This window comes from Haliotis rubra, unplaced genomic scaffold (assembly GCF_003918875.1).
Source record: "Haliotis rubra isolate DU_JTF1 unplaced genomic scaffold, ASM391887v1 Scf66, whole genome shotgun sequence".
Taxonomy (NCBI): Eukaryota; Metazoa; Mollusca; class Gastropoda; order Lepetellida; family Haliotidae; genus Haliotis; species Haliotis rubra.
Genome location: NW_025767368.1, coordinates 2,351,864 through 2,368,267, shown reverse-complemented (window position 1 = coordinate 2,368,267; position 16,404 = coordinate 2,351,864). Strand labels below are relative to the sequence as shown.

Below are 16,404 nucleotides of genomic sequence, written 5' to 3'. Positions count from 1 at the left end.
GTTCATAACAGTATGAACCACACATTTTGACGAGACCTTAAAACGAGACTTCCAGAACTTGCGACCACACTGGCGGCGTCTTCCACATTCCCCTGCATACCGCTGGGAATAAATGGCGTGGAATAAATATGGAATCGTTATTTATGATTGCAAAACTAAGGAATGCACACGATCGCCTCGGGTGACAGTGGTCGTCGGCAGTACTGAAGTCATCTATCGATTTCCTGTTCCGACACCTGTGTAATCATAAAACGATCAGCCAATTATGCAATGGTGATGAACGTGTAATGTCAACATATTCTTTCCCGTCGTTTTCATATATCGGTCGTATTGACGTCGTGTCGTCGAGGTCAACGTATTGCCCAGCACTATAGCGAACCAGGGTATACTTCCTAAAGCTGCTTTTGCCATCATGTTCAAATAAATTTGATGTGTCCTGTAGAAAACGTTTCTGTGGGGCATATTGTCATTCACACCCTCATGTCGTCTCTTGTTTGTGAAAGCTAGTCCGCCGCAATATAGCTGGAATATTGCTGAGTGCGGCGTAAATCTAAACTCACTCACTCACTGAAAGCTAGTCCCTGCTGTGGTTCATAAAACCTTGGTGCACAGAGCGGAGAGTCGATAGTTCGATCTCAGAGCCGTGTCAAACCAAATACATGTTAACGTGTGTTTCTTCTTGTTACTCTGCCTGGCATTCATTATTACGGGGACGGTACAAGGACTGGACGGCTCGGAGGAGTATGGTATGTCTCGGTGGGATTTGAAACTGCGGCATGATAGATCAGTGGGTCATCACTATAAATGTCAGTTCAAGCTAGTATTACACACAAGGTATTAAATATGAATACATTTGTCAAGAAAAAGGGCATATCCTTGATAAATGGAGGAAAACTACACATCCACATCGAAATGTTTGCAAAAGGAGTTACATTACAACCTTAGTCACGAAACGGTAGCGGTGGGGTGGCCTTGTGGCTAAAGCGTTCGCTCCTCACGCCGAAGACGCGGGTTCGATTCCCCACATGGGTACAATGTGTGAAGCCAATGTCTAGTGTCCCCTGCCGTGATATTGCTGGAATATTGCTAAAAGTAGCGTAAAACAAAACTCACTCACTCAGCACTCACTGGAAGTGGAAAGGTGTAATCAAATCTGACTTACAAAAGTATCATAGTGTCATTAGTGTTACTTACGAAAATAAGTTCACAAAATCTCGGAATAATAGACGTTGGACTCAATGCAGTTTCTTTTGCAGATGGCTATACAAAGGTATGCGGTGTTCAGGGATTACCGTTTCCGTAGATGGTTTCGATGTGCATTCCTCGTGAAGCGTACAGTACCATCATCAGTTGATTTTTCTGTTGTATTTATTTTAGAATTTAAGATACAAATGACACTTGATGGCTTCAAGGCCTCTTTTGGTAGAACAACACAAGTAGTTATTAGTCACACAGTATCATAATTCAGGAGATATACCTGTCGTATTTTCCAATACATATTTCATGTGTGTAATAGTCGGTGAATTCAATACAAAGAATTCAATCTGATGTGTATAGGGGCACAGGGGCTTGTAACGCTAAACACTGCCATCGAGGTATGTACTATCACTGACGGGGTCTTAGCACTATATAATAGGAAAGGGATGTAACGAGGTCAACACACCAATACACACGACTTTGGCCTTAACCTGCTCCGCACTGAAAAGAGTAAGCGATTTGATGGGACATATTTTATTTATAGCCAATGAGCTCCCTTGCTCTTTTAAGTGCGGGGCAGGTTAAGGCCAAGGTCGCCAATAGTGAAAGGGCACGACACAATTCTATTTGCGATGAATAAATGTACGTAAATTCATTATGACAGTGAGATGTAAGTGTCTCCGAAAGAATGGCGACTAGCGCGCTGACAGGTGCCATCCGTTTAACATGTTTTGGTGAATGTCGTTTGTGTATACTGTGAAATAAACAAGAAAATGGGTGAGTTACCGCTACAAATTCTGTGCAGGGATTTTGGCTCGGAATCGAGAAATAACGATTTTTCGAGCTTCCGAAGACCCTAGCTCCCAAAGTACTTCTTTGATTTTTGTGCTGTATGTCCCATTTTGTAGGTAAATCTATAGGCTTGAAATGTGTGCAACTTTAAATGGGATTAATACAGTGAGCATTGTTGAATTCGCCCTGAAACGAACTTGGTGTGTTGACCTCGTTACAACCCTTTCCATTTATATAGTGCTAAGACCCCGTCAGTGACAGTGCATACCTTGATGGCAGTTTTGTCCGTTACAAGCCCCTGAGCATAGGGGTCACTCCTTCAAAACACGTCTTATCACACGTTACCCAAAGCATTTCACTGGATCACTGAACACCTGAAGCGAGTGAGAAACAGAAGGAACCAATACCTAACAAAAACAATTATTCATGTCTAGGAAACCAATATGTAAATTGATGCACAATACATATTTAAAGCATTTCCGGTAATCAAACCCGCATTACACCTTATTATTATCGCCAAACACAATAGCTATGAACTAATGTATACATGAAAGCCTTACTTATGTGTAATACTGATTTGCAGGTGTCAATCAAAATTGGAGAAAAGATATTTTCACCACATGTCTTGTCAATAAATAGATAAATAATTACAATACATTAATGAAATAATTAGATGAAGAGTACAAATGGAAAATACGCATAATGTAGTAAGAATGGTTTTACGCCGCTTTAAGCAATATACCAGGTATATCACGGTGCACTAGCCTAGTGGTTAAAGCGTTCGCTCATCACGCCGAAGACCCGTGTTCGATTCCCCACATGAGTACAATATGTGAAGTACATTTCTGGTGTTCCCTACCGTGATATAGCTGTAATGTTGCTAAAAAGTGGCGTAAAACCATACTTACTCACTCACTATATCAGGGGACACTAGAAACACAAGACTCCTAGCATTGTACCCATGACGGAAGCAAACACGAACTTTGGAATGGTGAGTGAACGTTTTAACTACTAGAGTGAGTGAGTTTAGTTTTACGCCGCACTCAGCAATATTCCAGCTATATGGCGGCGGTCTGTAAATAATCGAATCTGGACCAGTGATCAACAGCATCGATCTGCGCAATTGGGAACCGATGACATGTGTCAATCAAGTCAGCGAGCCTGACCACCCGATCCCGTTAGTCGCCTATTACGACAAGCATAGTCGCCTTTTTTATGACAAGCATGGGTTGCTGAAGACCTATTCTACCCCGAATCTTCACGGGTCTTTTACCACTAGAGCACCCAACTGCCCAACATATATTGATTATAACATGCATATATATTCTATATACATCCATAACGTAATGAACGAAAATGTTACAGTGTAACGTTCTCAAGATGCCTGTTATGATTCCATGTCGGATGACTATCCCAATAAGGTTTCACAACAAACAACAACTCGTCTTTGCCTTCACATAAACAGAGCGCTGAACAAACTGTCAGTTCTAAATCATAGGTACAGTTGGTGCATTTTATACTTTTGTATTCTAAATTGTCCATACATCAATCGTATTCCTTGAAATCCTTGCCAGACAGATGTTTAGAGGTTTGTTTGATATAGATTGCATATCTGCTAGTTTGTTTAGTCCTTACAGATCATTTGCTGATTTTTATGTTGAACAGTAAATATCCTGAAATCTACATATTTATACATATTCGCCAGATTCAATGCAGATAACAGGTCAGGTATGGACACTTCGAGGAGATACTCCTGTTTCATAAACGCGCACATGTACTAATCCGCAAGGATAATGACTCTTATTCTATTTAGTTCAAACCGTATGTGACCATACACCTGAGAGAACATTGTTTCAAGGATCGTGTCTTTTCTCCACGACTCTTTTATACGGTAACTGAGATAGTGACATGTAGGTATTTTTACAATCTTGTTTCGTTTTTCAAGGCATCGATATCCACTGCATGGGGGTGAGATGGCATGTGAACGTCTACAGGAACTTCAGAGGGTCTTGCCTTAGCAGCATGCTTCGATGAAACTCGTCTTCTCTGTGGCGGTCTTCTTAGCTTTGATTGGGACGAAAATTCCTCAGATATGACATCATTCCTACTGTCGAGTTCCCAGACGCTTGTACGACTGCTGGAATGAACTACAGCAGCAGACGAATCTGTTTCATCATAATTTGTGAAATTGTGTTCTTCATATACTCTTTGAACAGAAGTAGATGTATATTTTTCTTTAACGGCAGTTTGATGTGTGTCCGCGTTTGAAGACGTGTCACTGGATGAACCTGGTGTATGATCGGATACTATGCTGTTGATGTTCTGCCTTCGATTCCCTCTTGTCTTTCTGTTCCTGTCATTCATTCTCTTCATAATCTGTTTCACAAAAGCTTCTGTTGTTCTCACTTTCTTTGCAATGCGTGCTATAGACAACGTTTCTGTTGGTGGCCGTTGTTGCCCATTCACTTCATCCCTTCCCTCTTCCAGTCCCCTACATACATCCGCAAAGTCCTTCTCATGACTTTGCCTCTCACCATCTGGTTCATCAGAAATATGTCTGTCTCCCGAGAAGGACTTACTGTGTAAGGTCTTCAGATGATATGATGTGATAAACTTAATAACCTTAATGGCGGCAGCATCATTGCGCTTGTCTTCACTCCTCTGAGACTTTTGTCGAAGTTTTGTTGTTGAAATTATATGAATAAATGTCGAGAATCGGTGGATCAGCATTGCTGTGAACTGTACCACAAGCAGTGCACCGAAAACAACCATAAATGTCACTGAAATAGGCTCGAAGTCTTCAACGACGAACCTTGCACTTTTACAAGGAAGACCTATGGTGAGCTGTGGGTTCATCTGAAGCGTAATGACCAGAACGATAAGAAGACTGTTTGCCACAAGAAATAACAAGCAAGACTTGTTTCTGAGTTCTTTCAAGTCTCCCTTGATTTGGTCATGGTATTCAAGTTGACCAGTTTGAGGTTGTAAGTATTTTTCAATGAGTTCGTTCCAGAATCTTTCTTCGGTGTTGTCCACCTTTGCTTTAAGGAATCGTTCCTTTGCAGAGCGGGAGGGAAACATGTACACCCTGTCTTGAGACAGACTATCCACTGAAATAATGAGAAAAGTTCATACACATCAATCAATATGTACTCATCTTTCCAAGATGGTATGAAACAAATGTTCATGAAAAGGCATATTGTGGAATGTCTTTTTATGTAGACCTTTATCCAATATTTTCCAATTTAAAGAACACACCTTACATTTTTGTACTATGGCGCAAATGACAAGGGATTATAGTTGCCTATTTAACAATGTGTTTAAAGCGTGAAATATGCACAATGAGATACCATACTGACCTTGATCACGAGTCTGTTCCAGAATCTTTTCAATATTATTCAACTTATCCAGCATAGTTTTGTTTTCCGCTGGTGCCAAACAGATGCATCGGCAGAGAGAACTTAGAACACTCTTGTCCTCTGCCCATCGAGACCATACCGATTGGAGTTGTCTCCCCTGGTTATCGCCGTTTTGCTCAGGTTTGGCTGGCAGTTTTCCCTCTCGTGTTCCCCACGAGATGCTGTTAAGGTTGCACAAGGAATAGATGACCATCAACATTGACATTGTCGGCGTGAAGAAGAAGTAAATGACACCAGCGAAGATGCAGCTGAATTCTTGTGGATGAAGAAGTGCAGAAACAAAGAATATCCCAAGGATGGTGATGAGAAAGATAGTGGTGATGGAGCAGTAGCCATGTCTGTCTGCTTGAAGGACAAGCCCTATCAGAACCATCATCATCAACAGCATGTACAAGATGCAGAGGACGCCAGCCACCTTGATCTAGCATGAAAGCAACATAGGAGGATGACACAACCCCGAGTTAGTTAGAAATTTGGTAATTCCAATATAAAATTTCGAAATTCTGATCAATCGAAACTTTCAAATCAATGATAAACAACTTCCTGGTTCAAAAGGCTAACACACTGATGGATCAACAGAAATAACCACTATAGGAAAGTATGATTTAAGTAAACATGAACACCATGTCTCCATGTTACATAGGTCTTTTTCAAATCATAGTATGTTTACGTCATATATACAACGAAGACCACCTGTGAAGATCCGGGTTAGAATTGATCTTCTGCAACCCATGCTTGTCGTAAGAGGCGACTGTAGTCCGTTTGACTTCATTTGAGACCGATGTATTGCTCACAAACACAAAATCTAATAAATGCAACGAAATCAAATTTTGCACAGTCACATGAAATCGACAGACCAAGTTTGATGATTTGTCTCATAATTTTGGACACCCGAATAAAAAAGTTGTTTAACAAACGATCATTATTTTGTTGTCACTTTTCGCTATTTCTTACGAGGGAAGACCACTTGCTGGTAGAACAGCCAGGTGTACGAGTTGTTCGTGTGAAACTGAAATTTCACTGCACACGCTTGTTGATTTTGTTGCATTGATTAGATTTTGTGTTTGTGAGCAATTCATCGGTCTCAAATGAAGTCAAACGGACTATAACAGAATACGGTGGTCAGGCTCACCGACATGCCTTACACATGTCATCGTATCCCAGTTGCGTAGAACGATGCTCATGATGTTGATCACTGGATTGTCTGGTTTAGACTCGATTGTTTACAGACCGCCGCCGTGTAGCTAGAATATTGCTGAGTGCGTCGTTAAACAACCAACCAACTAAGGGAAAACCACCATTAGATATAACATTTCCTGCCTTACTTCTTAATCAGCACAAACACACTAAATGATTACCTGTGTTTTGGCTTGAGTGTACAAACAGACCACAATGAAGGCACCAACAGGAATAAGATTGAATATGAGGGCTCCATACAGGGGTATCCCAGGAAAGGCCACGTTGATAGCACCAATGATTAGAAGAAAGATGGTTCCAGGAGTCAAAGAAGGCACACCATCATTGCCGTCTCATATATTAGAAAGAGTGAGGATATATTCTTGTTCAGCTTGGTCAGGTGTTTCCAGCCCTGTCAGAATGCATGGACATTGATTAATGGTATATTAATGGTAACATCTATTATCAGACAGAATGACTTCGCTTCTAACTGCTTAATTGGTAATATGTTTGTATTAATATACTCTTAGCACGAAATAAACAGCACACAAACAGTTCCAAGAAGTAGAAAGACTGAGTGAGTGAGTATGGTTTTACGCCGCTTTTAGCAATATTCCAGCAATATTACGGCAGTGGACACCAGAAATGGGCTTCACACATTGTACCCGTGTGGGGAATCGAACCCGGGTCTTCGGTGTGACGAGTAAACGCTCTAACCATTAGGCTACCCCACCGCCCCCATCAGCGCATAGAAAACTATTTGTGAGAACATACTAACACTTAACAAGTCGAGCATGTTTGCGATTGTTGACGGATTCCATCGTTTCCGTTGGTTGAGGAACTCTCCAAATCCTTCTGGGGCAAACGTGAATGAATCGGAAGCTGCGCAGTATTCAATTTTATGTCCTCGTTGAAGCAACAAGGTACATAACCATCGATCCTCACCTGTATAGATACAAAGACAAATTATGGCTTTCATGCTTGAGGTGGATCTTTGATATCGTGCTAAAGAAGGCTTTTGATTAGGTAGAAATATTGCGTATAATACATTACAGAATGTTTCCGTCCATGACATAAAGAGTGTATGATTGATTTTGAATACGACACCATTACAAAAGGGTTAGCTAGGATCTATTATATTATACAAAGGTACAAAATGAGTGATATGTTTTGAACTGGAGATAAGCCATTTACACTGGCATTTACATGTACCACTTCAGTGAACCTTGTTCATGGATATCAGGATTCTACCATATCCTATACCCACCCTACCGTTTACCAGAGCTGGCTGCCGTTGTAAACAGCGAATTTATAAGTATTTGACATATGAACCAAGACAGCATTTGCAGTTGTACCTTGGTCGTATAGCGTCTGATAGCTCAGGCACTGGCGATTCCAGAACACTAACTATTTTTACTGTAGACCTAAGAACAACGGAGTTATTGCATGTTAAAGACGGAACAATTTCTTCTCCGGAACTATTTAAAAGGTACCTTAGCTGCATTTAAAAATCCGCTCGCGTGTCTAAAACGTGTTCTTGGTTGAGCCCTCAAATATACTTAAACACCTGTAACTCTGCAACCATCCATCTGATTTTGACCAAAATTTGCCTGTGCTTGTATGCTGGTGGTGTCCATTGCACAATCCAATTAAAGGAACATAGCTCATAAAACAACTAAGGGACAAGTAAAATTGTATTCTATATAGTTCGTTTCTTGTACAAATCACACTGAAAGTTCGAAATACATATGTACGTAGCTCGTTGATCATTTTTTATTTATTTATTTTGGCTCTGTGGTGCATGTTAAAAGATACCATTGGCAGTAGTACCTTGATCGTATTGGACAAAATGTCTCGCTTCCGTTGACATGGTGGCATATTTCCGTATGACATCCTTGGACGCTAGTGCAGAGGCTCTGTACAGACTGAAACACCCAGGACTACAGAGGACACATCCCGTAACATGCTCTGTGGCCTTCTGCAGCCAATGACTAACAGCGTACTCGAACTTCTGGTACCACAGGATTGGACCTGTTCAAAGATTGGAAACTCATTTTCATTACATATGTACATTACTTATCTGTATGTCATGAGGAACTTAAAATACGCTTGATGCAAATGTCGTGAATGTTCTTTAAGGACTGCTGATACCGTCAAGTATACATGGACGGTGAAGGCTAAAGGGTTGGTATCATATATTTACCGGTTCCTATGCCAATTGGATGTATCCTTCCACAAGCTGCTCCTACATCCGGGTCTCGCCTCATCCGGTCTAACAACATCTTCACTGCACCATCCTGAAAGTCCACGTCCCCATCCAAGGCTAGCAGAAAGATATTGTTCAGCTTATCCTCTTTCTTGTATCGGAATCCGAGGAGGTAGTACAGATACATTACCTGGAAAGTAAAAAAACAACATTTGCATGTTTCTTTAGTTGAACAGTTGACATGCTTTTGCATGTATTTGTGGTGATGCCACCGTTGGAGCAGCCTACCCTTGTCTATCCTCGAATATCTGATGATCCTAATTTATCTTCTTATTCGATATTTCAAAACAGTAATCTTTTGCATGTAAATATGGAACACCAAAGCACACCAATAATGTCACAAATACTACAACATTGTTCGTCATCTTTGAAACAAATATATCATTGCTTTTGTTAAGTATATTCCAACAGTTGATGTAGACTGGACATGTCAGCGTGGTAATCCGACTGCAGCCGTTTCAGACATCACGCCCTCGGAGGTTGGATGGATGATGATAATGGGATTGCTATGTCTGATCTTGTGATAATATCATCACGGAATGTAAAGTGCAGCAGTAATCTTTTCTTTATTTGGAAAGACCAAAACAAACAAATTTGCCAATGTTACATGAATCCAATAATGTGCAGATTTTGCGCTTACACACCTGGCTCCATCGTTTCTTATGTCTGATCTTTGTTTTGTCCTTCAAGTGCGCCGTCAGGACCGTTTCTCTAACTCCTGGTAATGTCCAGGCGATTTTTCCTCCATAGGGAGTTGGACGATAGGACGCTTTGGTTGCTTTTCTGAAACACGAATATTGGAATTATTGGTACAAACTTGTGTTCAATGTTGTCAGTGTTATAGTAAAGTGTGTTTGTTTGTTGTTTGGCGCCGCACTCAGCAATATCCAAGCTACATGACGGCGGTCTGTAAATAATCGAGTTTGGACCAGACAATCCAGTTATTGACATCATCAGCATCGATCAACACATTTGGGATCCGTCAACATGCATCAAGCAAGTCAGCACGTCTGCGTCCTGATCAACAATGAGTTCGTATCATAACGAGCTAATGTAACTACGAAGTTTATCATATGCTTACGAATGACGTAATAGTCTCTCACAAGGGTACCCTCACAAGTATGCGTTGCTTAAGATCTGCTAATCCGAACCTTCACGGACCCTAGCTAGATATAAAGCATACTGAAATAAGCGCCCAACGAATCAAATTGGCGCCCGGCGAGAGCAGAACAAAACAGATAAAGGTTTTTCTCTCCCTGTGCAGTATTCTTTGACTTGATGTCCTATTAGATTCTTCGTCTGTTTATCGCTTCTTACCATAGACGCAAAGCAAATTGAAATTCAGTGTAATTTAACATTTATTATTGAAAAATAATAATGACACATTGCTAAAGACATGGGTTGTCTTAGAAATACATTGTTCAAAGTATAAACAGGAATGGATTTTGTGAACTACAATCCAGGTATTTTTGAGAAGGAATCTGAAGGTAACATTGGGTATTTCATTTAGTGAGCCTGAAAGAATGAAGCTGAATAGCGGTACATTAAGCTGACAAATTCATCTAATTTTAAGTGTTGAAACAACTCTCGGGCAAGTATGGGTTGCTGAAGACCAAATTCCAACCCGGATCATAACAGATAGTTTCTGTGACAAAAACACTGTGAAGGGTTATAGACTGTTCACCTACAAATGTTACAGTACCTGAATTAAAGTTATTCTTTTTATATTTCGTGCGTTGAGGTCAAAAATCCTTTCCCACGCCATTTTTGTATTTCATCAGTTTATACAGCAATTCGTTGCGACACTTTCGACCTACAAGGGCATGCTGTTATTCAATACATTGTCGCTTGCGTTATAATGAGTGAGTTTAGTTTTACGCTGCAGTCAACAGTATTCCAGCTATATGGCGGCGGTCTGTAAATAGTCAAGTCTGGACCAGACAATCCACTTATCAACAGCATGAGAATCGATCTACGCAGTTGGGATACGATCATATGTGTCAACCAAGTCAGTGAGCCTGACCACCTAATCCCGTTAGTCGCCTCTTACGACAAGCATGGGTTAGTGAAGATAATTCTAGCCCGGATCTTCACGGGTCCGCTTACGTTGTTTAAGGAGGTGAAAAAACGAGTCTCACCCAGCAACCTCGTGCACAACTCGTATCAACTGTTCAGTCCATGTGTTGAATCGAGGTTCATCTCCAGGATCTGCTTCTTCAAACGCATCGTCAAGGAATATATGTGCTGCCAATAAAATGTAATTGTAAGATTACATGCTCTGGAAGCGAAGGTAATCAAAATACCTTGTAAATATCCACATAAATGTAGACTTTAGGCAAGGATTAATACTGTTTGGTAGCAAAATGGCATTGTTCCGTGAGACCATGCGGTATCATTACAAGGTTTTGACCATGACTCCTGTACGTCTTTCAAGCTAATCGTGTTGCAACACCAAAGTACAATCGTTTTTCACTCTAACCTCCAAAGGGCTGGTGGAGTAGCTTAGTAGTTAAAGCGTTTGTTCGTCACCCCGAAGACCCAGGTTCGATTCCCCACATGGGTACAATGTTGAAACCCATTTCTGATGGTGATATTGCTGGAATATTGCTAAGAGCGGCGTAAGACCCAACTCACTGACGTACCTTCAAAGTCGTATCTGTCATCACCCTGTTTCTGATTCGGCTCTTCAGAGTAGGTATCTTGAGCTTTGATATCTGCCCATGTCCGTGAGGCGCCACTATCTATGGCCAGTCTGAAAGTTCATCATTCAGAATGCATCAATACCCAGATTCTCTCAGGAAATGTTTTCTAATCTAGAAGAAGCAAACAGAATAGAGAGCAAACATCCCGCGATTATACACTCATGGAATGTAATAGTAATTTGTATGGTAGTGAACTGATCACTTTATCATGATATTTTAAGGTGATATCGGGAAACCTGTGTCCAGGTAGACATCATGCTTCAAATTACTAATTGGACAAAAAGGGTCACACAGATAGACGCAGGCGTAGCATCAATGACCTATCAGGTGAGTTCAAAGCACATATTACCTTGCATTATGGATCGTGTTTTATACAATTGCATGTATTTCTACAGGGTGTAAATGAATCAGTGAATAGAGAAGTCGTGTTTGCCCTGCGATCGTCCATGTCGATACATAAAGAACACAAAACAGTCAGGTCTATACAAATTAGTGGTTGAGAATGAGACACCATAACATAAAATAGGGTAACTTACTTACTCTTCCAACACAAATGGACATTTTATAGTGTGCAGAAATACATGTATATGCAAGGAATACCAACTCTACTAGTTTACCCTTACGTCTGATGCTTCATCTATGCATCTTTACAATCCTTAGCAACAGGATGAACATCTGTCTCTGTCCTATCTTATTCTAAGTCAGAAACAGTTTAATCTAATTCAGAGATCATACTGGATATTGTTACCACAGAAAAGAGTTTCCCATGTCACCATACCTGTAAATAGATCTCAAAACTTGAGTCATTTCTCGTTCAGTCTCGTGCCACATTGTGATACATGCGATGACCAAGGGTACGCCATCATCCCTTGCCTGGTTGACAGTTAGGTGTTCTTCGGGCTTCTGTGGAAACAATTTGACAACGATTCAATAGCATGATCATAAGAAAGCAGAGAGTGAGTGAGTATGAGTTTACGCCGCTTTTAGCAATATTCCAGCAATATCACGGCGGGAGACACCAAAAATGGGCTTTACACATTGTGTCCATTTGGGGAATCGAACCCGGGTCTTCAGCATGATGAGCGGACGCTTTAACGCCTAAGCTACCCCGCCTCAGATGGCAGAGACAACACAGAGGAAAGTCAAACATGTTACAAGATCTATACTGGGAATACTAATGGTGCCAGTTATTAGTGGACTGTAGATATAGAACGTTAGTGCAGAAGAATACCTCCTCTTGACTATCCTCCAAAACAAGTTCCGGTGTAAAGGGGAAGATAGCTATGAAAGTTGAATATGAATTGATCACTGATAATCAATGACGACACCAGGTGTTCCACAAGAGTATTGTAAATCTTATATTCCCAAAATTGTAATTTTTTGTAAATCTCATGTTTCCCAAATTGTAAATGTCTTGTAAACCTCATCCTTACAAGACATTTACAAGTTTGTAAATATGGATCGTTTTTTGCAGTGATTTGCCTTAAGATGGAAGTATTTTAAGTATGGTTATGTACAGCAGTACATAACCATAATATTGTTAGACGAGAAGGCCATGGCATGGCTTGGACACCGGATCTAATGAAAATTATGGCATTACACAACAATACCCGATAAACACATACTGAGCAGAACATGCTTGGGTTCTTTTTACAAAATATGGACCTAATAAAAATCCTTTACCCTCCCTTCGGAAGTCGTTCTTCTAGACAGAGTCAGGGATTCGCCAACAAGTATTCCACAATAGAAAGGCCCGACGAATAACCTGAAATTGGTGAGTATAGCTTATCATACAATACATCATGATAGCCATCCTTTAGATATGGTGTTCTGTGTTTATTATTTAGGAAACAACGCAGCCGAATTGAATCCAACGCCATATGAATCTGTAAACCCTTTGCTCAATGTTTGTCCCGTAGCATGATTTGAAAATGAAATTTACAGGTGTCTGGCCTAAAAAATCATTTACACTAGTTATCATAAGTTTTTAAATATTGCTTTCATTCTTTCAAATGGTATAAAAATCATTCTCCTTTGGCATCTTGGATGATACATACTTTTCTCTTTTAGCCAGTCGTTCTTCAGTCGGGAACCATATATGTCCAAACACCATATAGAACAGGATACAGGCCACACTGCCACAAACCCATGTTGGTGTGTCAACAGCTCCGAACATACGATCCGTGGATGTAATGTTTTTAAAGAAACACACAAGGTAAGCTGTATCTCCAAAATGGTAAATCAACCAAAGCAGGCCGAGCGTTGTTGGAGTTGAAAATAACAATGGCAGTGAAAAGCAGCAGACCTGAATGTACGCCTTGCAGGCCGCCACAGCCAATATATAGAAGATGCATCCACACAGTATTGCTGTTCCTGCTATCACGAAGTAGAAGTTATCCAAACATAACTCGTCCAATTTACTACTATAGTTTATAAGCAAAATATTACCGAATACAGAACACCCTTTTGCTCCTTCCTCGAGTCCAAATAGCGTCCTAACACAAGCTGCACTGCCACTGGAGCCAAAAAAGATAATTGCTGACAGAAATATAGTTGCTATCTGTATCAGTGATGCAAAGAAATCCATCAAAGCATGTGGCTGTGTTATCTTCTTCGATAACCCAAAGTGTTTGCCGACATAATTACACCACCACTTAACAGAGAGCATAAGGACACTCACGGGAAGTAGAACTGTCACTGAAATGGATGTTTGGACGCGGGAGAGAACTCGCCATGTGACAAAATTGACAATGTATAATAAAGCCAGAACGAATTTGAGGATATTATGTTTTAAAGCAGCTTGACCATTGCGCCATTCTGTCAGAAGTCGAGTGATACATGGAACAAGTCCAACTGTCAACATCACAACACATCCGGTCACTGGATGCAGGTGCGGAAACACCAGAAATGTCAGAAGAAAAACCCCAAACGAATGAACAAGCTCTGTCACCACACACTGAAATGTAAATATATACATGAATGTATTTCCAGTTGCAATAGTTTAATGTGTAACACAGTAGGAAAAAAAAGTTCTATGGATAGTCAACTTCTAGTAGGTAGGTACTAACACCGTTATCAAGCAAGTGATGCCTGTTAGTACCTACACCAAAACGTCGCACTCATTGCAATAAAGAAGTTGACTATCCATAGAACTTGGTTTTCCTTCATCTATACAACTTGTAAAATGCCTCTCAAAGAAGTATAACACAGTAGACTGGGGAGACAGTTGTGAATGAAATGAAACGACTAAGCAAGCCAGTGAAATTGATCATTCATGTCAGCAAGCGTGTCATATCGCTATGACACTTACAACAAATATCCAGTCAGAATATCTTATTTATAAACCAAATGTTGTTTAAAACTGTCAAACATCATACTGACCAAGCGGTTTCTGTCAAGGCAAGATAGTTCCTAATTTGAACATACGTACCACAACCATGGGCAGTATCGCCTTTATCCTTTCTTTAGCAGTTTTCTTTTCTTTGGCCTTTTCCTTGTCAGTTTTCTGTATGGAAAGTCTCCAGGTACTGAGGACAAGGTTCAACATACTCGGAATTAAAATACAGAGAAGCAGTGCCCAGACTAGTCTCACTTCGATGACAACTGCACCATGGGCGTCGGTCCCTGGCATCAGTGTTTGACCCACGTGACTTGTTAGAGTAAGGATGGAGAGTTTTGAGATGACTAACAGAGACAGGTTCACAAGGAACAAGAGGAGGATGGTAATAATCTTGCAGATTTTGTTCCTGGTGGCCCTCCACTGTTTATTTTCAGCAGATGTAGAGATAAGCTTCTCGTGTTTCTGTTCAAATCTGTCCCATCCATGTTGGTGTTGTCTGTAATGTGAAACAGGATGCCTGTTATTAACTCTTAACCATTTACCACGTTTGTGACGTTCAACTTCAGCTGATCCCGGCACGAGAAAGGGGCATAACTCCATATGACGTAACATGTAATTGTGATGCAGTAAAAGGTTGATATGCTCTTTCTCTAAACGGATGAACTGAGTATAAAATGTTTCCTACCGTGTAGCTTCGTCTTCCCCCTCAGTGAGGTTCTCAATGGTTCGACTCCGCCTGAGACCGCCTGCACGACTATGAGGTACATTACCAGTAATTTCTTCCATCTGGAAACCAGGATTATCTTCCCCTTGTACAGACATCCTCGCTCAGTCCTGAGACATGTAATATCAAATAGCACAGATGAGAAGTTTGGAACATAGGTTCGTGGTTTTCACATTCGTCTCCTATATGAACATATTACTACGCCCGCCGTGATATTGCTGGACTATTGCTAAAAGCTGCGTAAAACTAAACTCAGTCAGTCTTACTACCTAGAAAAGGTTTGCACCGCTTAATATATATTTCCTTGCAATGAATAGTATTCACTGTTAGTTTGTTACAAAATATTTTGATTGATTGATTGATTGATTGATTGATTGATTGATTGACAAAGCGACAAAACCATTTCCACAGCAGTTTGAAATGGTTTCAGTAGATCATTTGAGTAATATACCACAAAGAACAGTGAAAGCAAGACTGTCTAACGGAGTTTCTATTCAATATAAAGGTGGTTAAACTTCCGGGCGTGGTCAAATAGTTGAATGACAACAAAGGATGGTTTGGTTTGACCTCTTCATACAATACCTATTAAATATATTTTACGGGTATAGAATATATAACTTACCTGTCCATCCAAGGAAATGCGTACACAAAGATCGAACCAGTCACACAGGTTTCTAACAACAATTTAAGTGTCAGCCTTATTATGGGAGGTATCAAATTCGCCGTAATCCTGTCCAAGCTAACAATACCACGATACAGAATATGAACACACAGAAACTGACTGAACT

At 40.5% G+C, this 16,404-nt stretch overlaps 1 pseudogene; it reads right to left on the bottom strand.

Moving 5' to 3' along the window:
• Nucleotides 1–3,824: 3,824 nt before the first annotated feature.
• On the bottom strand, nucleotides 3,825–15,714 carry LOC124257386 (annotated as a pseudogene).
• Nucleotides 15,715–16,404: the final 690 nt, after the last annotated feature.